The sequence below is a fragment of the Halichoerus grypus genome, chromosome 2 (assembly GCF_964656455.1).
Source record: "Halichoerus grypus chromosome 2, mHalGry1.hap1.1, whole genome shotgun sequence".
Lineage (NCBI taxonomy): Eukaryota > Metazoa > Chordata > Mammalia > Carnivora > Phocidae > Halichoerus > Halichoerus grypus.
This window is the reverse complement of record NC_135713.1, coordinates 150,848,500-150,870,290: the sequence shown is the minus strand read 5'-3', so window position 1 is coordinate 150,870,290 and position 21,791 is coordinate 150,848,500. Positions and strand designations below refer to the sequence as shown.

At 53.6% G+C, this 21,791-nt stretch overlaps 2 long non-coding RNA genes across 3 annotated transcripts; both read left to right on the top strand.

Annotated features, from left to right (window-relative positions):
* Nucleotides 1–3,915: 3,915 nt before the first annotated feature.
* LOC118526869 (uncharacterized) lies at nucleotides 3,916–8,747 on the top strand. The gene is made up of 5 exons (XR_004912852.2): nucleotides 3,916–4,209; nucleotides 4,366–4,571; nucleotides 6,368–6,530; nucleotides 7,743–7,994; nucleotides 8,471–8,747. It is a non-coding gene; the product is annotated as an uncharacterized LOC118526869 (long non-coding RNA).
* A 425-nt stretch (nucleotides 8,748–9,172) lies between these two features.
* On the top strand, nucleotides 9,173–13,923 carry LOC144381168 (uncharacterized). Of its 2 annotated transcripts, none has more exons than XR_013445924.1 (2): nucleotides 9,173–10,467; nucleotides 11,002–13,923. It is a non-coding gene; the product is annotated as an uncharacterized LOC144381168 (long non-coding RNA). The 2 variants fall into 2 exon arrangements; XR_013445925.1 differs by having other exon boundaries at nucleotides 9,173–10,687.
* The last annotated feature ends 7,868 nt before the right edge of the window (nucleotides 13,924–21,791 follow it).

Here is a 21,791-nt window from a genome sequence, read left to right as displayed (position 1 = left end):
CCCTCCAAAATGTGTCGTTTGCTTGGGTTTCTCCTGCTTTAAACAGGTGACGCCCAGGCTTGGGGGGCTCTTTGCCCTGAGGGACACTGTTCTGCTTACTCAGAGACCCCAGGACCCCAGGGTCCGGGGGGCACCCCCAGCTCTGCTCCCCCCGCCCTCCCCATGGTCCAGTGCTTTAAGTGGAGGCTCTGAAAAAGGCCATTTCCCAGCAAGACTATAAAATGGAAAAATGGAGATGCGTATCCACGGCGAAGAATCAAATGTGCGGGGTCTTCCGTGGAATTTATAAATCAGTTACCGGGAACATTAAAACGCCTCTCGCTGCACTTAATCCCCAGCTTTCTTTCTTCTCTTCTTCCAAATGCCTGGCACATCGCTCTTTTTTACTGGCTCCCCTGGACTCTTTAGTGAAGTCTGTTCCTATTTCAGAATAAATATATGTGTGTTCTCTCCTCGGACTCCAGTGGACTGTAAAACACGGGCTGCCGAGCGCCCCTCCGACTCTCTGGATGCACACGGGGTGGGGGGCCTGGGTCTCCCCTGGAGCAGGGAGCGGGGCTGTGCGTGTGCTTGGGGGATGCTCGGGGGGAGCATGGGGCGGGCCGCAGGGGGGTCAGTGGGGGGCCCGGGGGGCTGCAGGGGGTCACGGGGGGCCGTGGGGTGTCGTGGGGAGCAGAAGGGCTCTGGGGGCGTGGGGGTCCGCGGGGGGGCGTGGTGGCATAGGGGGAATGGGGACGCAGTGGGGGTGTGTGCACAGCGTGCTGCTGTCCGGGAACCCCGCACCCCCAGCTGCTCCCAGACACTGTCCAAGCAGAAGAGCGGTGCTTCTGCGGGCCTCCCTGGGCCGGACCGTGCTGCTAGCCCACCCATTCCTTTAGCTGACTCAATGTGATCCTCACCCTAACCCCAGGACTATTATGATCCTCATATTATAGACAGGGTAGAGGCCCAGAATTGGGTTTTCCCAATTTCGTGTAACGGGTAAGTGGTACCATTCGGGTGGGGACTCAGGCAGTCTGATCCCAGCAGCTCGTAAATGCCCTGCTGCCCGGCCCCATTACACAGGCTCATTTCCCCTTTTCCCATCGTCCCCGGAGGACTCAGGGATGCCGGCTGTAATGAGAGGGCAGCATGGAGAGCCCCCGAGCTGGTTATTCCCCCTCCCGTGTGCTGTGGACTGTTTCTGCAGCAGAGGGCTCTCCTCCCCTGAGAGCACAGTAGGCTGAGTCATGGGCAAGGCTCCTGCCGGAGGGGTTCACGTGCCCACAGCCGAGGCAGGCCCCCCATTCCTGCAGGGAGAGAACAGCCAGGAGGGGGAGCAGTGGGGGCCTGCAGAGCCACTGGAGAGACACTTTCCTGGAAGCGCTTGGCTCAGAAGCAAGGAGGAGAGGAGGTCTCCATGCAAGTCTGGGCGGAGGTGCATCTGGGGATCCCCGTGACTCAGGTGGGGTGACGAGGACCTGCTTCGGAACCCCGGTCCTGGGCCAACCCAGCCTGCCTGAATTCGAGCTTATGAGTCTTTCTTGAGAGCCTCCCTGTATCTCCTGGGAACATTTGTGCGGGGCCCTCGCCGGACATCCAGACTCAGCCTACAGACCTGGTCTGTCTCTGGCATCCCTTCCTGATATCGGTCCAGGTGGGGCTCCCGCTGGTGTCCCTCTGGCCCACACCCCTGGGGGGTGAATTGTGGAGGCTCGTCAAGACATCCGGTGACCTCACCTACAGGACCTTCCCCCTGAAACCTCACGATTCCAAATGGGAATCTAAGTGGGGATGTGGATGCAAGATGCCAGGTCAGTGGGCTGGATGACCATCTCTAGCCCAACAGCGGAGTTGTGAGAAAGGAGATAGTAGGGAAAGCGGGGCCCCAGCGTGGGTTCCCCAGAGAGAAATCCCACTGAAGAACTTCCCTGACATCATCAGCAAGCAGCCCATCCTGGCACGGAACCATGTAAGCCCATCCCACGGCTAGACAGCACTCCCCAGTTCTCAAGGCATTTTTCTTTGCTACTTTCTCCCTGCCCCTCAGCAGTCCTGGGAAATAAGGGGGGAGCCTAGCACCCCCACTTCACGGCTGAGGAGGGGAGAGGGGGTGTGGGATTTACCCGGGATGGCGGCTCGCACCAGCCTCTCCTTCTTCTGGCCAATCTCTACTGATCCTTCTGTTCTCAGCTTGGGCATGGTTTCCTTGGGGAAACCTTTCCAGATCTGCCAAGTGAAATTAGTCGTTGGTGGAACTGGATTCTTTGTAACTGTTACCAGCAGGAAGCGTGGATACACTGATCCATTCTGTGAGCGGGGTCCGTCTGGCAGCTGCGGGGGCGGGTGCCACAGCTTGGGCTAAACTCCTGAGGTGGCGCATGGTTAGTGTTCCACCAAAGTGCCGCCCGCCTCGGGGGACTCAGCGTGGGCCTCATTTATTTCTATGCACCTCCGGTGCAGTCGCGGGCCCACCAGCCCTCCACGGCCGCTTCTGTGTGATCTGCCCCGGGAATCACAGTCGGGACAGGCGGCTTCCTTCCCCGCCAGGAGGCAGCCCTTGGAGCCGCAGGAAGACGCGGTCTTCGGCATCCCTCACTTCCAGGAACCGCACGGGCACCCGGGGCTCTCGCAAGTCTCAGCTTACTAGAATGAAACCAAATCCCAGGTCAGGTTCAGAGAGCCATGAAATAAATAGGATTGCATTTTTCATCCGGAGGCAGGTCAGTGGAGACACGCCCGTGCACCCCGCTCGAAAGCGCCTTGTTTGCGGTCCTTTTAAAGAGATGCCGCTGATCAATCAATTGGCGCTTTGGTTTAAACCCGGAGCACAGGGGGAAACACAGAACAAAAGCTCCTTTTCTCCTTGTGGGAGTCTTTGAAACCAGCTGTTCCTATTTCTTAAATCTGCAGAACCCCCACGCCCATCCTGTGAACCCTCCTCCTACTTGTTATCCTTGGGAAATATTCAGCAGGAAAGGAACATCTGGGAACACAGGTTTCCATGGAAAAGACAGCAGGCCCGCCTTTGTTCTCAGCACTGGCTGATGGAGACAGTCTCTCTGATGGAGCCACTGCTGGGGTCTCCGCGGGGCTGGGAGCCTCCTCTGCCTTCAGCTCTTTCCCTTCCAGGGGCAGGGTTCCACCTGCGGACTCTGCCCCCCAGCCCGGCTTTGTCGCAGCCTGGGGGACGCGGAGAACCAGCCCGGGAGCTTCCCCAGCGGCTGCCCACGCTCCCATCTCTGCTCCAGCCCCATGCCGCGTTGCCGGGCTCTGCGTGACCACGGACGTGTTCCAGTTCTGTTCATTTACGGCTCGGGGGCGGCCGGTCAGGCTGTGGCCAAGCAGGACCCAGACGGCTACTGTCTCATTTGGGGCCCAGAGACAGAGAGAGACAGAGAGAGAGAGGGGGGCGTGGACCTCGGAGGTGGTAGAGTCCAGCTCCCTCCTCTAGACATGAGGACCCCAGGCCCAGAGACACTCAGTAACGGGCCCGGGGTCACACAGCAAGGTAGACACTGGGCCTCGCCTCTCGGCTCTCGTGCACCGCTCTGTGAGGGCTCCGTGGAGCCTGAGAGGTGAGCCGGCCCGTGGAGCCATGTCCTTGGTAGGAGGAGTGGAACAAGATATCTGGCTGAGCTGAGCTCTGTGGAAGAATGACAGATGGCCCCCTTGCATTGCTAGGAAGTGGGTTCTGGGAACAAGGGCATTCGAGCCATTTATCGGCCGGCAGTGGGCGGGGGGAGCAAGGAAGAGCGGGGTGTAAAGGCTCTCCACCTGGACCCGGGCTTCAGACACGGGGTCTCTGTGTCGTCAAGGCTGGGGCTGGGCGAAGAACAGCCTTTTAATTTAAACTGCATTTAAAATCAGAGCTTTTCAATTTATTTTAATTGCAACCCCGAGCCTTGTAATTTCCTGAGTGTGTCCATATATATATGTGTGTGTATCTATATATTTACTTTTTTGAGGCTGTGATATACAAGAGAGAGTAAAACAAGAATTCTCAAGCATAGCTGATAGGAGAACACATTTTTAGAGGACACTTGGCAAGTGTCTACGAAGGCCTTAAAGTATTTATCCCCTTTGTCTTACGAGTTGCATTTCCAGAAGGATAATCTAAGAAAATGATCAGAGATGGAGAACAGAGATGTTTACGACCATCCCAGATTAGATCCACTCTTCATATCCTGCCCATTGAGACACAACGCTGAGCGACGGTGTATCCGTTTGGTAAGTTCTTACAAATCATTTAAAAGCGGTGTACGAATTCTGGTGACGGGAGAAACACTCATCATACGTCACAAGGAAAAGGTGGGGTGCACCTGTCTGTACGTATCTTCCGACTATCTTATCTTCCCACGTTTTCATCTGTCTTTCTCTGTTTAGAATCTTGACATCATCTTGGAAAAAGGGCAAGAAGGGGACACCTTCCAAGCTTATAGTGGCTTCCTCTAGGAGAAGGGGGATTTGGGGCGGTATTAAACTCCTTCCCGTTTTCCATGCTGGCCTCCCGTTATTTTTTACGGTGGCGCACCTGGAGCCGAGGTCATGGCCGGGCTGGGGTTGAGATTTGGAGTCTGCGGTGGGTGGAGGTGAGTGACGGCCTCTGCACTTGGTCCCAGGTATCAGTTCCCCCCCACGGGTCCCCAGGAGGCCTGCAGACGTGGTGTTGGGACGAGGGTGCGTGTGTCCAGCGGCCTGGGCGGCCCCGTCCCTCCGCATCCACAGCCGCAGGGGCCCCGGGAGAAGTCCAGCACGGCCGATAACACTGGAGAAACGGTATGGTGGCCACTGCTTGACCGTCGGCCGCCCGCCCAACCTGTGGACCCAGTCACCATGGCAACTGGTGTGTGTCCTGGGAAGAAAGGTGCTCTTGTCGGAAAACTCTGGGGGGCAGGCAGCACGGCCAGGGGGCCCCTGTGGCCGTCAGAGGGTCGGGGTGGGGGGTCTTGGCCACCCTGCAGCGGGGGTGAAGCAGAACAAGGGGCTCCGAGGGCGTGTGGGCCTGGGGCAGCAGGGGCTCCAAGCCACCTGGGAGGCAGGACCCCAGTGCGGGGAGAGGACGGAGGGAGGGTCTGGGGCCAGAGTTGTGACCTGTGTGTGTCCGGAGCGGGGTCTGAGGGCCTGTTACAAATGCAGCGGTGGAGGGCGTCCGGCCAGCTGCGACCGGGCTTTGTGACAGTTGAGAGGTTCTGCATAATGAGAGCATCCGGATAGAGCGGGAGCCCCAAGCCCGAGCTCACGTGCCGACGTAGTTCATGGGGTCGAAGCAGTGGGATGCCTCCAGGCTGCCCCAGCTGATGCCCCAGGCATCTCTCCTGATGCCCACGCGGTCCCAGCCCTCTTGTCTGTGTGTCCCTCCTCGGGCGCAGTGATGACTTCGTCCTCCGCTCTCTCCTTGCTAGTCCGGAGCAGAGCGCGGCCTACGTCGGTGCCCTCGGAGGCCCCGTGTTAGATCCCATTACACGGCGGAGAGATCACAGGCTCAGAGAGGTTCGGGGAAACTCCGGGGGTCACACAGCTCCCGAGAGACTCAGAGCTGGCCCCAGAACTCAGGCAGACAGTGGGTCTGGCTGATGAGCATTTTGTCCTCAGAGATGACTGAGCTGTGATGTCCAGGACACACACCAGGGTCAGTCCTCTTCCGGAAAGGGGACTTCCTCCCTTGGGCAGCCTCTTGTGTGCTGGGACGGGCCCTGTCGAGCCAGGGCCCCCGACGGGGGCTGAGCACACGGCCTTGCTCTGTGTTGGGACGGGGGGAAGCACGGGCAGCCCTCCCCATGTGCTCCTGCCATTAATACCGTCCTCCTGCCCTGTGACATGGGTGGTAGAGGGCCAAGAATCAGGACACCGGGCTGGCCCTTCCTCCCTCGGCATCTGACTTCCCCGGCATGGGGGGGGATCCATGTTCTTGGGGGGTCTCCCAGTTCCTCACCTGTGGTTCTTGGTTGCTCACTAACTACTTTGGAGCTAAGCCTCCTGAGTCGATGGGGAAGTTGAGGGACGCTGAGAGGCTCCCCCCCAATCCTGCTCCTTCTTAACGGGCCACCACCTCTTTCTGTGTGGCCCCCTTGCTGGGGCGGGCCTAGAGGGGGCATCGTGGGGCTCCCTGCGGGTTTCGAGGGGTTGCACAAAGGAGGCTCTGTAAACCCAGCTCGGCTGCAGAGCCGGGGTTGGGGGGCGGGGAGGCCTGGGGGCAGGGGGCCGGGCAGAGGGTTGTCTTTGCAGATCCTGGGCCTGTGAGGCGCCCCTCCGGGCTGAGCAAGGGGCGGCCAGGCCCTGCCTTTCTGAGCCTTCAGATTTCCCATCGTCTGCTTAGTGGGACTCCCTGTTTAAATTCTCCACTTGTCTTCCTTCCACAGAATAATTAGCATCTATTTGTTCCCAGAGCTCGCTTGGCGACATGAGTCATTGTGGAAGCTTTCAGCACGGCTCAAGAAATTTCCATTTGATGCAAAGTTGAAAATGGCTGGAGTGGGACCCTGGTGGGGGACCCACCAGCATCTGGTGCCTCCGTCGGCTCCCGCCGGCCCTTGTCTTGGGGGAGCAAGGTGGTGAGAGGGGCCTGTCCTCTGGGGACAGCGTGGGGAGGGGACTCACGATGAGGGGCCCGCTGGGTGGGAGTGGAGGAGAAAGCTCCTAACGCTGCATCTGCTGTGACTGAGCTTCGGTAAGGGAGGGGTTTCTGTGCTGAGCCGTGGAGGGGCTCACAGAGGCCCCATCCCAGCTTGGGGGTGAGGTCTGCCACGGACCCTGTTCTCGGACATGTTTGCTGCAAGGATGAACATGCATGCTTCCCCCCGTCCCGGCACAGCGGCCCAGCCCCCGTCTGCCTGAGGGGCTCAAAGCCCCATGGCTTCTCCTGAGAACAGTGGCTTTCACCCCGAGAGCTCAGTCATGCCAGTGCGGGCTCGTGTGCACATTCCTGGGCCGGTCTCCTGGCTCTCCTGTGGGTGAGCGAGTCCCCGAAACCTTGCCTCACGTTCTCTTGGTTGCAAAACCCTCATATACACCGTCTCCTCTGATCCCCCAAGCACCCTGCCAGGTGGGCGTGAAGGTCCCATCTGAGACATAGGGAAATGGAAGCACGTGCTTTGTGATTCAGGGCCTCTCTTTGCCCATCTGTAAGACGGCCAGGCTGGACAAGAGGCTCCCTCAGGGGCTGTCCACACAGTCTCTCCCGCGTGGTGTACATTGGGACCCAGGGGAAGACCCTTCCTTGGATGGCGTTGGCGGGCCCTGACCACAGCAGGCTGCATGATGTGGGATGTGGTCGAGGCTTGGGTCCGAGGCGTGGGATGGGTCTGGTGTCAAACCCTGGCTTGGCCCTTTCTTAGCCTCTGGCCTGGGGCAAGTCTCTTGATGGGCTGGTCCTGTTTCCCTCTCATCCACAGAGTGGGCTCATGACCCCTTTTCTGCCTGTGTCCCCTCCTAGTGTGGATGCCAGATAAGATAATATGTATGCTAACATCCTGTTGCCCCCGTGGATGTTAAGGCAGGGTTTGATTCTTCTGTGAAATGGCAAATGCACATCGTAGGGAATTCAGACTTTGCAGCAGGAGGTGGAGAAGCTTCTCTCCCATCCTGACCCAGCCTCCCTGTTCTGCTGCTCAGATGCAACGTTATTAACTTCTCGTGAGCTGCTTTTCCTTAGAGAATATATGTAAATGCAACATAGTAACGATAGATACGTATGTAGCTCATATACAGATGACTGCGGGATTTTTAGGAGTATTCATTCAGCAAATATTCCCTCCTCCCAGGAGCATACACCCTGGCCCCATCCATGTGGGAACTGGCCGTGACTTGCTCAGGCTAACGGGGTGTGCGGAGGTGTGACCCGAGTGGGGATGAACTCCACTTCCTTGGTGGAGCTCTCCGCCGGTGTTTCTGCTACGACCGCGGGAGGAAAGGGTCCCGAGTACACGGCTGGCCCTGGAAGCGAGAGGCACGTGGGTCCGAGCTGCCCCAGGGTGTCTGCACATCTCTGAGCCTGACAGTAAGTGCTTGCTGCTGTAAGTCACTGAGTTTTGGGATTGTTAGGCAGCACTAGCTGACGGGTACTAACATACGTCCCTTAAAAAAGAAAACAAACCCAAATGGACGGGATGATGCTGTGGGGACGGCCCCTCTTGCTGCAAACCTCTGACTGTCGACATCCCCACAGTCTTCAGACCTCACCATGGGGTTTCCAAAGAGCAGCGTTGTCCCACAGTGGTATGTGGTGTTTAGGGGGTCCCAGAGATGATTTTAAAAGATGCATAGATATATCATTAACTCACCTAGTGAGAAAATGATTCACTTTTCAGATCTCTTTTGCTTCTTTGATTACATCCTGGGGACAGTCCCAGTTGGACAGGACACAGTTCCACCCGTTGTGACTTCTCTCATGGACACCAAGGGAAGAGGCTCTAGCTTGGGACCACTGGTGGTTGGGAGTACCTTGCTTCCACTGTATTTTTTTTTAAGATTTTATTTATTTATTTGACAGAATGAGAGAGCAGGAGGGCACAAGCAGGGGGAGCAGCAGGCAGAGGCAGAGGGAGAAGCAGGCTCCCCGCTGAGCAGGGAGCCCGATGTGAGACTCGAACCCAGGACCTGGGATCATGACCTGAGCCGCAGGCAGACACTCGACCACCTGAGCCACCCAGACGCCCCTAACCACTGTACTTATTCTTGCCGGTGAACTTTATGGCTAGTGACCCTGGCGTTTCACTTTTGGTCGTGATAGCAAGTTTTCCTTTGAAAATGGAAATTTATTTCATGAAGAAAAGAGCTACTTTTGAAAAGTTAAAAATTAGATCATAATACAAGGGTATATATAACTTACATAGTTTAAGAATAATAAGAAAAAATCCATATGCCTTTTTTTCTTACTTTTGATATTTCTTTTTTTCCCGTTTCATTTTATTTATTTATTTTTCATCACGACAGCTGCCCTCCTTAATCCTTATCCCCCATGCCCCTCACCCCCTTCCCTCTGGTCACCATCACTGTGTTCTCTCTAGTCAAGAGTCTGTTCTTGGTTTGTGTCTCTCTGTGTTTTGTTTTTTTTTTCTTTGCTCGTTTGTTTTGTTTCTTAAATTCCACATAGGAGTGAAATCACGTGGTAAAATCCATATTCCTGATACCATATCTTGAAGCCACTTGTGGAAAAGGAGGTTTTTGGGGAGAGAGCTGCCCTCGTCCCCGTCTAAGAGCTGCTCAGTAGGACTGGGGCTGGTGCTTGGTGGCAGCCTCAGAAGTTTAAAAATGCCCAAAGTCGGCATTACCGACCACCCTCTTTGAGCCGATCCCCACGCCCAGCACTTTACAAATAGTGTCTTACTTAATTCTCATAGCAACTGAGAGATGCCGGCAGGGGAAAAAAAAATCAGTGCACGAAGTTTGTGGTCTGATTCTTTTACTTTTCTGGGAAATAGTTTTGGGCTTCCGGAAGAGTTGTGAGGACAGTACAGAGCATCCCCTATGCCCTACCCCCAGATTGTCCTGATGCCGACGCTTACAGAACATAGGACGATCCCTGAGACCGGAGAATTCACGCTGATTTGGTGCTTCTGACTCACCCGCGGATCTTGTGGGACCCTTGGCAGGTTTTCTTCTGAGCTCTCCTTTCCAGTCCAGGACCCCCTTTTGCATCTAGTCCTAGCTAATCTAATCCCCTTCCAGCCTGGGACAGTTCCGGAGTCCGTCTTCATCTTTCATGACCTCGATACGTGGCCAAGAGCGCCGGCCAGTGATTTGGGAGAATGTCGCTCCTTTTGGGTTCATGGGATGCTGCCCCGTTTTGCCTCCTCACTGCTTCACATCTGGAGGCACCTGATGTCAGCACGCCTGGGGGACGTGGCTGAGGCTTGGGACACCTGCCACGGGCAGAGGCAGTCTGTGGCCTTTGCGACGTGGATTCGTGTCCACACAGCGCTGTCCCGCCCCGGCCTCCTGTGAGCATCCTCTGCCCAGGGTCGTCACTCACGGCCCGGCTCCGCAGTGGCCATTGCGGGAACCCACGTCTGCGTCCCCATCCCCTGCTCCCTGCAGCCTGGCCTGGATGGTGACTGAGCTCAGACTCTGCTTTGTCTTTTTGGCCGTGCTTTCTGACCCGCGCTCACGCTGGCTCAGACGGACGGCACCCGACAGCGCTTTGCATTCGATCTCCCCTGGGATGAAGCTTTGTAGGCGAGCAAATAAAGATGTCGGGGCAGGTGGGGGAGTCGGGACCCCCTCAGCAGGGGCATCTCTGCCGCCTTTCCTTTCAACCCCAGAAGAGACGTTCCCAACTGATCTCCCTCACCATCTGTTGCCAAACCATTGCTCTGTTTGACTTTCTTTCCCTTCAGGTTGAGGAAAATGTCGTGAGAAATCACACCCGCTATTCCCTCTGCGATCAGGGCCTCCTTCCCAGCTGGACTCCTCCCGGGGCTTGGGAAGGTTGCTGGGGGCTCGCACCCGCTGCTGCTGGCCCCGGGCAGCCCGCTCGGGCCTCACCGGGTATGGTCCCGAGGAGAAAAGCCAATTACCCGGATTAAAACCCCTGCCTCTCCCGGGCGTCTGCAGAACGAGGAGATGGTGCCACAGGGAGGCCCCGGACAATCCCCGGGGCCTGCAGGGATCCCACCACTGGGCTCACGCGGAATCTGGCTCCCGGCGTCACTGCCTCGGGCCGACTGGCTTCACATGTTAAAGCTGACACGTGAAGATGAGAAATAACGTTAGTTATGATTCTTTGTCAATATGAGTCCTTGCCTGATTTTTCTTGCTTCTGGGCAATGTCCTGGTTTCTGACCCGGAGATGCCAGGGAGACTGAGCAGTTTCTAGGGAGCAGAGAAGTCGGGGAGCTGAGCCGGCAGGGATGGTGTGGCCGGGGGCTCTGTAGAGGGAGGGTTCGTTAAGATGGAGTGGAAGGACCGGGCTGAGAACAGTCTTCAGTGAGTAACAGCGTGGGAGGCCCTACACTTTTGTTCTGTCTGGACAGTAAGGTTTCTCTGCAAAGTCAGGATTGGTTCTCTTATTTTCTCTTACAGATGAGCAAGCAGAGGCCTAGAAACTTTCCGGAGGCCACACAGGATTCGGACTCAGGAGTCTGTCCTCTGAGTCACCACATGAAGACAAGGACGACCGCAGGGGGCCGGGGACAGGCATGCACGCACGCACGCACGGCAGAGTCAGCGTCTAGACTGTCCTTGTCCCCAGCGTGAACACCGCTCGGTTTTCTGGAGAGAGAGGGCCGGGTCGCGGCAGTGACAGGAACAGACCGCCGCTTCTAACAAAGACTTTAATGAGATTCTGCGCCGGCTCAGGACATTCTGTTTCCCTCTGGGTAACTTCCCAATGCTATCGTTTTGCATACCCTGTTTGCGTGCCCTGCTCTGTCCCTCCCTGGCCCATGACCGCTCTGGTGTGTTTGATGTTCCTGAGATACCAAGGATCCTTCCCTGAATAACAAACAGAATTCACCCTTCAGAAGAATTTGCAATTTCCCTCTTGTGTTGGCATCTTCCCCAGGAGGTGTTCTTCCCGGTGGACGTCCGAACCTTCTTGCAGATCCCTTGTCTGCGGAGCACGTGGGCCTGGATTTTTAGATCCTGGGCTTGGGGCATCTTCAGACCCGCTCGGGAAGCGCTGGGGTCCCCAGAGCAGTGAGCAGCCCTGCCTTGATGTGTTGTTGGTGGGAAGTGACTTCTTGGAAGCTTCTGGATGGGACACGCTCCTAGAGGTCAGCTCTCGCAAACATTCATCAGTTCTAGCCGCTAGCACCGCAGGGCTGAGCCAGCATCTCGTGAGGTCCTCAGATTCTGCGGGTCAGGAATGTGGACACATGGATGCCCAGCAGGGGTAGTGAGTCTCTGCTCCATGATGTCTGCGGCCCCAGCTGGGCAGACTTGAAGGCGGTGGGTGGGGGGGGGGGTTGCCATCCATGGCATTGGGCTGGAATCCTCTGGACGTGCCATCATTCACATCTGACGATGACAGTTGTTCTCCGCTGAGCTGCGTGCGGGGCGCCTCTGCTTGTCTTCTCCACGTGGTTTGACATCCCATGCAGTGTGGCCGTTGGATCGCGAGGGAGGCAAGACAGAGCACGTGGCACGTGGGTGATGTAGGCGTGGAGGTCACAAAATGTCTCTCCTCTCACATGCAGATGTTTGCCCAGGCACAAGGGGAGGGAGCATTGACCCCACCGCTCCGTGGGGAAGTGGCAAGGCTCCAGAAGAGGACATCCTTGCAGCCATCTTTGGAAAACACAGCCTGTCACCCCGTTTCGCATGTGAACCCCGTCTTCGCTGCCTAACACCTGCTGGTGCAGACTCCCCTTCTCTGATGGTTGGAAGCCAGTTCCGGATGACTTAAGCCCCGGGGGTTTACTGGCACAAGGTGGGGGACGCCGAAGGCTTGGCATAAAAAAGGACCAGTGTGGCACCAGGAGCAGAAGAACGGAGCTGTCCTGTCTAGACCCTGCCTGGGGGACCAGCGAGCCTCAGTTTGTGCTTGAATCCCGTAGTCACTCTGCCCGCAGTTCAAATGATGGGGAGGGAAGATCTGAACGGCTTGCCTGGGCCGCAAACTTCCTCCCGGCTTCACCCTGAGCACGCTACTTTATGACTCAGTTTCCTCATCTGTAAATTGAGGACATGAACAGTAGCTACTTCCTAGGTTATGCAAACTCAAATGAGACGATGCTCCTGGGTGCCCAGCTCAAGGTGCAGTGCGTGGTACCTTTTCAACAAATGCTGGTCAGTAACAGCGATAACAGTGTTTTGGCCGGCTTGCTTCGAGCCTAGTACAGGGCCAGGCACAGAGTCGATGCTCCGGAGACAGCCCTGGATGATTGAATGATCCAAAGAATGGAGAAAAGAACAGCTTCTGCTCTCATATGCGGTGATCGAGGTCTTCGAAGCTGTCGTTAGGCGCTTCTTGTAACTAAGTCAAAACAAGAAAAATCAACCTCCAAGAATCTCGGTGCATTGAGGTATCAGACCCGCCCTCCTTAGCAAGTGTTTTCTGTCTCCGGTCCTCACTCTGAAAACACTCCCTGGCGTTGCTGCTCCTTGCCCGAGTCCTTCCCAAATGCTGCCGGCGGTCAACAAAAGCGCTCCACTCGAGGAGGCACATCGTGTGCGGACGGGTTGCATTCCACATCCGTTCTCTTGTCATATTTGATTATGGAGGGAGGCGGCAGAGAGGGGAGGCTGAGCAGGGGACGGACTGATGCAGGGAAGTCACGAATGCCCACAAAAGCAGCCACGGAGATTTACCACCCTTGGAGCCCCACGGCGGCTCACGCTCACGGGATGAGCTCATTCCTGGCTCGGCAGCACTTTCCAGGCTCGAGTCACGGAGCCCCAGTCACCGTGAGATAGCCACTTTCCACGCTATGAATCATCAGAGTGGCCGGCCAGTGCCGACCCATTTAGCAGTGATGCCCAAGCAGGTGTCATCCTCTGCGGCTGGCCCAGGCGCCCACACCTCCAGGCTCTGTGATCTCTAAGTGGATTACCCTGCAGCTGAAGGTGACAAACCCAGCTTCTTGGACAAGACGTTGCTTGAATGGGTCAGGGCAAAGATTTCCCTCTGTCTGCTACACCTGAATTCTGGGCCCTTCCTCATCAGGGCTGATGACTCCCTCTTTCCCATTCCTCCCCGTCGTCCCCACATCCCACCTCATCTTGGGACTCCGAGGAATCCTCCAGCATTTATTTAATTCAGTTCAATAATTATTTATCGAGTTGTGTGGCAGACACCTAAGGTCTTTGTGTCATGTCTGTCCCATTGGTCTGTCTCTAATTTCAACTGCAGCTGTAGACGTGTGGCTCTGGATGAAGGCTGAGCCTGGATCATGGTCAGAGACTGAGCCCTGATTGTGGTCACGGACTGAGTCCTGATTGTGGTCACAGACCGAGCCCTGATCATGATCACAGACTGAGCCCCAATTGTAATCACAGACTGAGTCCCAATTGTGATCACAGACTAAGTCCGGCTGTGGTCACAGACTGAACCTGGATTGTGGTCAGAGACTGAGCCCTGATCATGATCACAGACTGAGCCCTGATTGTGGTCACAGACTGAGTCCCAATTGCAATTGTAGACTGAGCCTGGATTGTGGTCACAGACTGAGCCCTGATCATGATCGCAGACTGAGCCCTGACCATGATCACAGACTGAATCCCAATTGCAATCACAGACTGAGCCTGGATTGTGGTCACAGACTGAGCCCTGATTGTGGTCACAGACTGAGCCCTGATCATGATCACAGACTGAACCCTGATCATGATCACAGACTGAGTCCTGATTGCAATCACAGACTGAGCCTCGATTGTGGTCACAGACTGAGCCCCACTGTGGTCACAGACTGAGCCCTGATCATGATCACAGACTGAGTCCCAGTTGCAGTCACAGGCTGAGCTCTGATCACAAGGCAACACAGCGAGAGAAAGATTGGTAATGGCTCAGCTCAGGTCACCCCCACGTCTGCAGTCACAGGTGGGGGAGCCATGCCCTCTGATGGGGACACAGGGAGCAGAAGAATCAGGGTAAAAGCTTCCGGCTTATGACCAAAGATGGTGACAATTATGGTAGCCTGCGTCCTCAGGCTTCTGACTCAGAGAAAGCCTCTTCAGTTTCAGGCAGAGCCTGATGAGGTTTCCAGAGCTCTGTCTTGTTGCCTTTAGCTTGCAGAGGTTTTGCAGGAAAATTAACTGTCAATTAAATTTCTGAAAAAAAAAAAGTTTGAAACTCTTACAAGCCATGCCTCATTGTTTTGTAGGATTGGGTACACAACGTAATAATTCCATCTGCAAATTAATTTTCCTTCACCCATAGCTTCTGACATAACAGCTCGGTTACTTATCATCCCTTTATTCAGTGCACGGTTACTATGTACCTCCCGTGAGCAGGGCAGTCAGGTCAGACAGGCTCTGTCCTCCAGGCAACTCCCTGTCTAGAAGGAAGGCAGAATTTTCTCAGAAATAAAGGTTACAGGAGGCAGAATGTGAGCATTTCATTAGGAGGAGGGCTCTGGATTTCCAGACAGGGGAAGGAATTCTCCTGACTTTGAAAGAAAGTGGGACGTGGCAGGAACTACCCCTCGTGGAGCACATGCTTTGTGCCAGACCCTGTCGTGGACGTTTTGCCTCTGGGATCTCATTCGATCCTTGGAACAGAGCTGTGAGGTAGGGTGATTACCCGCATTTACAGATGGGGAGGCTTAGTCTCAGGCCGGCTGGATGACCTGCTTGAGATCATGTAGCCAGCAAGTGCCGGAGTCTGGGCTGGAAGGCAGAGCTGTCTGATTGAAACATCTCCCACCAAACGGGCCACTGCTCTGAGGATGACCTCTCTGCCACGTGGTCTGTAACCTTCCTGCTGCCCGTCGGCTCACAGGAAGAGCCGGCCCAGGTCTAGACGACAGCGATGCCGAGACAGAATGACTCAGGGTGCCCTCAAGACAGAAGCTGCTTCTTCCTTGGGACTGGAGAAGAAACGGCTAATCTATCACGTTTTGAGTATCTACTTGGTGCTTTCCATGTGTTTGTTATGGAACCTTCACTCTAGGAGGTAGGCCTTTCCTTTTTTGAAGGAAATGAAGGCCAGAGACGTTAAACATCCTATCCGAGGTCACCCGCAGTGGGTAACGGGTGGGGCCACGAGTCAAGCCCAGGTCTGTCTGGGTCTGAGTCTGCCTCCACGTCTCCATGCTGCCTCCCTTACATGCAGCCCCACTGCGACAGGCCGTCACAAGGTGCACCTTGCAAGCTGTTCTTACAAGTTTCTATAATTGGGATAAGGCAGAAGGGATGACTTGTTCTGAGACTGAAGCCCTAATCCTGGTTCTGTGTCTCCGTCCCTACCTGGGTCCTTAGACGGAGCCGGCCGTCTTATCTACCTTTTCCTGCGGTCCAGTCTGGCCTGTGGTGGCTACTCGCACCTGGACGTGGACGATTCTCTAATCCTGCTCCGAAGCTCCCCCAACCTCTAGCTCGTCTGTTGGTCTCCTGGACGCCTCCTTCCACGTGACCCTGGGAATGCAAGCCCAGCACGCTGGACAAAGCCAGCCCAGGTCCCCACTTTCCCCGTCTCAGTGAATGGCACCAACTCTCTCTCTCATTCCTGCAAATAACAACATGGTGACTGTCCTTCCCCTGTATCTCTCCCTTTCCCCACCCCTGCACCCCTGCACCCCTGTCTTGGCTCAAGCCTTGTCCCTTCCCCGGAGCTGTTGCTTCCTCTGTACCACAGCCAGAGTGGTGGCGAAGGCCACGGGCTCAAACCAGCTGTGTGCATGGCCTGTGGCCGGTTAATCTCCCCGGGGCTCATTTTCCTCATGAGCCAAGTGCAGGGTTGTTGTGTGGATTCATGAAGCAAGTGGGAAGCATGTAGAAAAGGATGTTAGCTAATTCTATTGCTATTTGGGTAAATCTGAGGACGCCTACTACTGCTCACGATTGTTTGCTGGCTCCTAATGGCCTCTAGATTAAATCCAAGCTGCTTACCAGCCTTGCTGTCAGGCCTCTGACTGTCTCCCTAGCTTCATATCCTGTGCCATGGAGCTCATCCCACACCCCCACCTCTACCTCCCAGCTATCCTCACTACTAATTTCATCCATCTGCTGGAAACTTGGGTTTCCAGGTTGCAGCACAGAGAGGGAAACCGAGGCAGAGCCCAGCAGGTGTCCTGAGCCGAGGACCTGGAACAAAGTGTCAGGAGATGTGAAGAGAGTCACACAGACAGAGCTCAGGCGCCCTGCATAGGGTCCAGCTCAACTGTTCATTGAGAGCCGGCCACACCTGCATGTGGGGAAACCACCTGAGGCCGGAGACACTCTGGGCCAAAGATCAGAGGTGACTACACCTCGTGCTCACATGGGGCTGAGGATGGTGCACATTCCCACCAGCCAGGCTAGGAGCTCAGGTCCACAAGGCGCCGAGTCAGGTCCCAGGAGGCTCTGCCTCGGGACAGGGGAATGATGAACACTGCTCTGGTCCTGCCTGGCAAGCCTGGAAGGCATACTCCGGAAGGAATGAACTGCTTTCAAGTAACTTAGCTGCACCCCAGAACACAGCTCAAGGATATTTAAGGGAACCCCCAAATAGCCAGCACCCAACAAGGGAAAACTTACAAAATCTCGTATCCAATACAAAGGTATCAGGTTCACAAAGAGCCAGGAACGAGGACAGACATCAATGGTTAAAATCAACCCAGAATGGAAACAGGTATTAGAATCATCAGATGGAGTCATTGAACCAGTTATTGTAACAGCATTCCACGTCTCGGAAAAGCTAAGTAGATGGGGGATGTTGAAATGAGAAGACTGACACCCAACTTCCAGAGTTGATGCGGTGGCCATGGATGCAAAAACCCATCAGATAGAGTTAATGCAGACCAGGTGTCGCAGAGGAAGAAATTCGAGAACTCCATGACAGAGCGATGGGAAGTATTCAAAATGAAGCATACAGAGGGATGAAGAATTTAAAAAATGAGCAGAGCCTCCTGTGGGCTATGCAGCCCCTTCAAAGGTCTTTATCATGTAGTTAGAGCCCCTGGAGAGGGGCAGGCAGAGAAAACATTTGAAGAAATAATGGCTGGAAAATTTCCAAATTTTATTAAGACTATGAACCCACATTCAAGAGGCTCAACAAATCTCAAGCACATGAAGGCACACCATAACCCAATTGCTAAAAATCATACCTGTATGACAAACATTGTCATGAACTTTCTTATCTCTCCTTTGTTCTCCTAAAAAACCCCATCTGTCTTCCCTAAAGAGACCCATTTATACTTCCATAGGAGCCTCTTCTCTCTCTTCCCTTTCTTCCACTACATTAAGCATATGAACCCTAAATTCTAACCACCTGTTTGAATTACTCATCATCGAGCACTCCTGTATGTATGAACATTGCACGTGTAAATAAATGCTGCATAACTCTTTCCCTTGCTTATCTGTCTCTTGTCACTTTAATTAACAGGCCCCCGAGTATTGAGCCTAAGACGTAGAGGAAAAGTTTTTCCTCCCCTGCACTACTCACACTCAGCCTTCGCCTCCAGAGCCTCAGCCTCTCTCCCAAGTGGGATGATACAGGAATTATCCCCACAAATGTGTGCTTCCTAAACCTACCAGGAATTCTTGTGTTAGAATAATTTGTCCTTCTATCTGCATAGGTTTAGGAAAACCAGAGCTTGCTGGCTTCTTTGGGGGATGGGTTAAGATAAGCCCAAATTACTCGAAAGAATATTCACATTTTTGGGCCAACCGCTATCGACAGACTCTCCGGGTTTAAGAAAAGCTATCCCTTAGGGAGAGTACAAGAAGAAAATTGCAAAGCGCTTGTCAAAATATTTGGCCACTAAATAGCTCCTATCTGTTTAGTAGAACTATCTGTACTCTGTTGTGTGATCCTCCCCCAAATAAGAGCCTCTACTGATTTGCGCTGTCAATTTGAGAATAAGAAACTTTAAAAAGTAACTAGATCTCTAGTTCAAGGTGGTAGTCAGTATATAGTGGCAGCCACCTCCTCCTGCCCTCAATGCTGAGATGTGACTGAAGTAATTATTTTAAGAAGGTCCCGTAACCATGCTGGCAAGGAAGGAGATGGGCAGTAATTATGAGAAGTCCCTCCTCAGAAGACTGAGCAGGGAAACTGAAGTCAGAACACTTCTGAAGGAGAGACACCCACAGAGGATGGGGAGGTCCCCGATGCGGCAAGCCCGAAGACCGTGACCCAGGGAGGGAGCACCCCCAGGCACCTGACGGGCGGTCGATGGAGATGCAGTCCTTTTGTCCTGTGACAGTGGTACCTCCCGTGTCTTGTTTCAAGGGGAGTAGTGGCTGTTGGGTCAGAGAGGTAGGGCAGGGGCTGGGGGAGGGGGGGCGCAACACTCCAGATAAACCAGATAGCCCCTGTGCCCAGATGAGTTAGCGTCCTCCCCCCACCAGATCTCACCGTCATCAGAAGGGAGGCTGGGGAACCTCCCAGCTCCTTCCTCCATGTGGGCTCTTGTATGCTGATATACCTTCTCCAGCCTGGCATGCGGAGAAGCTCACAAACAAAGATGAGCACATGAGCAGAAACCAGAAGCCAGCAACGTTTGAGGGAAGCCAGCCCCACCCAGAGGCACCAAACACAAGAGATGAACTTTTGTCTGAAAACAAAGGTTAAAAAAGCAAGCGGAGCAGGACTCTGAATGCTAACTTTAATGGTTATTCTTAGTAAGAGGCGAGAAGATATTGCAACAGTCCAGTCAACCCTTCTATTGATGCCCTTGTTCACAGCAGCTCTGTTCACGACGGCCAGATGGTGGAAGCAGCTCGAGTGTCACTTGACAGATGAGTGGACACACACAATGGGATGAATCTGTACACACGCCTTGGGGGAAGGGAATTCTGACACCTGCTACAGCGTGGATGAGCCTTGAGGACACGATGCTGAGTGAACTGACCCAGCCACCAAAGGGCAAGTACTGTGTGATTCCGTCTTGATGAGGTCCCTAGTGTGGCCAAATTCTCAGACACAGAGAGTCGATGGTGGCCAGGAGGATGTGGGGAGCCAGTGTTTCATGAGGACGGAGTTTCAGTTCGGGAAGATGGAATAGCCCTGGAGGTGGATGGTGGGGATGGTTGCACAACAAGGAACGTAGTTACCCACAGAACACTTAAACCTCGTGAAAATGGTAATTTCCCCCAACTTTATTACAGAGTAATTGACAAATATAATTATATATATTTAAAGCATACGAAGTGATTGTAGGGTAAAGCCTGACAGCTTTTTTTTTTCTTTTTTGGAATGCGAGCACCTGACTTAAGTTTTGATTGTCCAGGCATCCGATTCCAAGCCACCTCTGTCAGTAAGCGCGTGCCAGGGGCGCCTGGGCAGCTCAGTGGGTTGAGCGTCAGACTCTTGATTTCGGCTCAGGTCCTGATCTCGGGGTCGTGAGATCGAGCCTGGCATTGGGCTCTGTGCTCAGCGGGGAGTTTTGAGATTCTCTCTCTCCCTCTCCTCCTGTCCCACCCCTGTTCGCTTGCTCTCTCTCTTTCTTTAAAATAAATAAATAAATCTTAAAAAAATTATAAATGCATGCCAGCCCTGCAGCCAGATCAGGAGCCTCTTCCCACCAGGCTCTTTTGTTTTGGAGACCTTGAATGATTTTAATAAGTGACCATTTGGACTACTTGTCTTTTCTCTCCCCACACTTTAAATTCCTGCTCTTAGGTTTCAAATTCACCAATAGAGTGAGCCCACGAAACCCCAATAAAAGCCCCTGGCCGTGCATGCTCTCTCTCCACCCAAGGCCTTGCTATGCTGTGTGATTTTCAGGTCTTTCGTAAGTAATAAATTCTTGTTCTCTCCATGTTTCCTGATAGCTGGTGCTGAAGGGCGTCTTGCGATCATCCCAGGACCCGCAAGGGCCGGTCCAACCACAATATTGGTTATCGATGGGCTGAGAGCAGCACAAAGCAGTGATGGTTTGATAAACACAGGAACTGTGGGGTGATACCAAGAGCAAGATGAGGCCACACGTGCCTCCCCTCACGGAGTTCAGCTAATGTGTGGGTGTTGGCAACGCTCGAGACGTACTCTTAGTAACTTTCAAGAATACGATACCATATTTTTAACTAGTCACCATGCTGTCCACTGAATACTCTGCACTTACTCTTCTTATAACCGAACGTTTGTATTCTTGCCCAACATCTCCCCATTTTCCCCAACCCCCAGTCTCTGCAACTACCATTCTACTCTCCGTTTTGATGAAATCAGCTTTTTTTAAATTCCATAGATAAGCAATACTATGCAGGATCTGTCTTGGCCTGGTTTATTTCACTTAGCATAATGTTCTCAAGTTTCATTCATCTTGTCACAAAAGGCAGCGTTTCATTTTTTTTATATGGCTGAATAATATTTGTGTGTGTGTATCACACTTTATCCACTCGTCTATCAAAGAACATGCAGCTTGTTTTCGTACCTTGACTGTTGCATTGAACATGGAGCTGCAGACATCTCTTCGAGATACCGTATTCACTTCCTCTGGGTCCATGCCCAGGAATGGGATTGCTGGGTTGTAGGGGAGCTCTATTTTGAAATTCTGGAGGAACCGCCATATTGTTTTCCACAGCGGCTATGCCAAGCGGCTTTCCCACCAGTGCTGCGCCAGGGCTCTCTTTGCTCCACACCCTCACCAACACTCATTCTTGCTTGTCTTCTTGGTGTGAGGTGACATCTCACTACGGCTTTGATGCGATTATTTCCCCGATGACGAGGGATGTTGAACCCATTTTCGTATACCCGTGGGCCCTTTGTATGTCTGCTGGGGAAAAATGTCTGCTGAGATCCTTTGCCCACTTTTAAAGGGGATTACTTGCTTTTTTGTGTTATTGAGTTGTGTGAGATCTCTATATATTTTGGATATTAGCCCCTTATCCTCTTATGCAAACGTTTTCTCCCACCCGGTAGGCTGCTTCTTCAGTGTGTGGATGGTTTCCTTTGCATAAGCTCTTGAGTTTAATGCATTCCACTTGTTTATTTTAGCTTTTGTTGCCTTTGCTTTGGTGTTTTATCCAAGACATCATTGCCAAGACCGATGTCAAGTATATTTTCCCCTATTTTTTCTTCTTTCACATAATGGTAAGGATAGCATTAGAAAACTGTAAGTTTGTTCAAGACCGCAAATTGAGGTTTGATTGACATGTAAAAAGCTGTACCTATTTAATGCCTGTAACCCAGTGAGTTTGGGGTAAGCACCCCCCTGTGCAAGCATCACTGCCATGAACAAACCCATGACCTTCCAGACTTTCCTCTCACCTCCTTTATTATTATTATTATTATT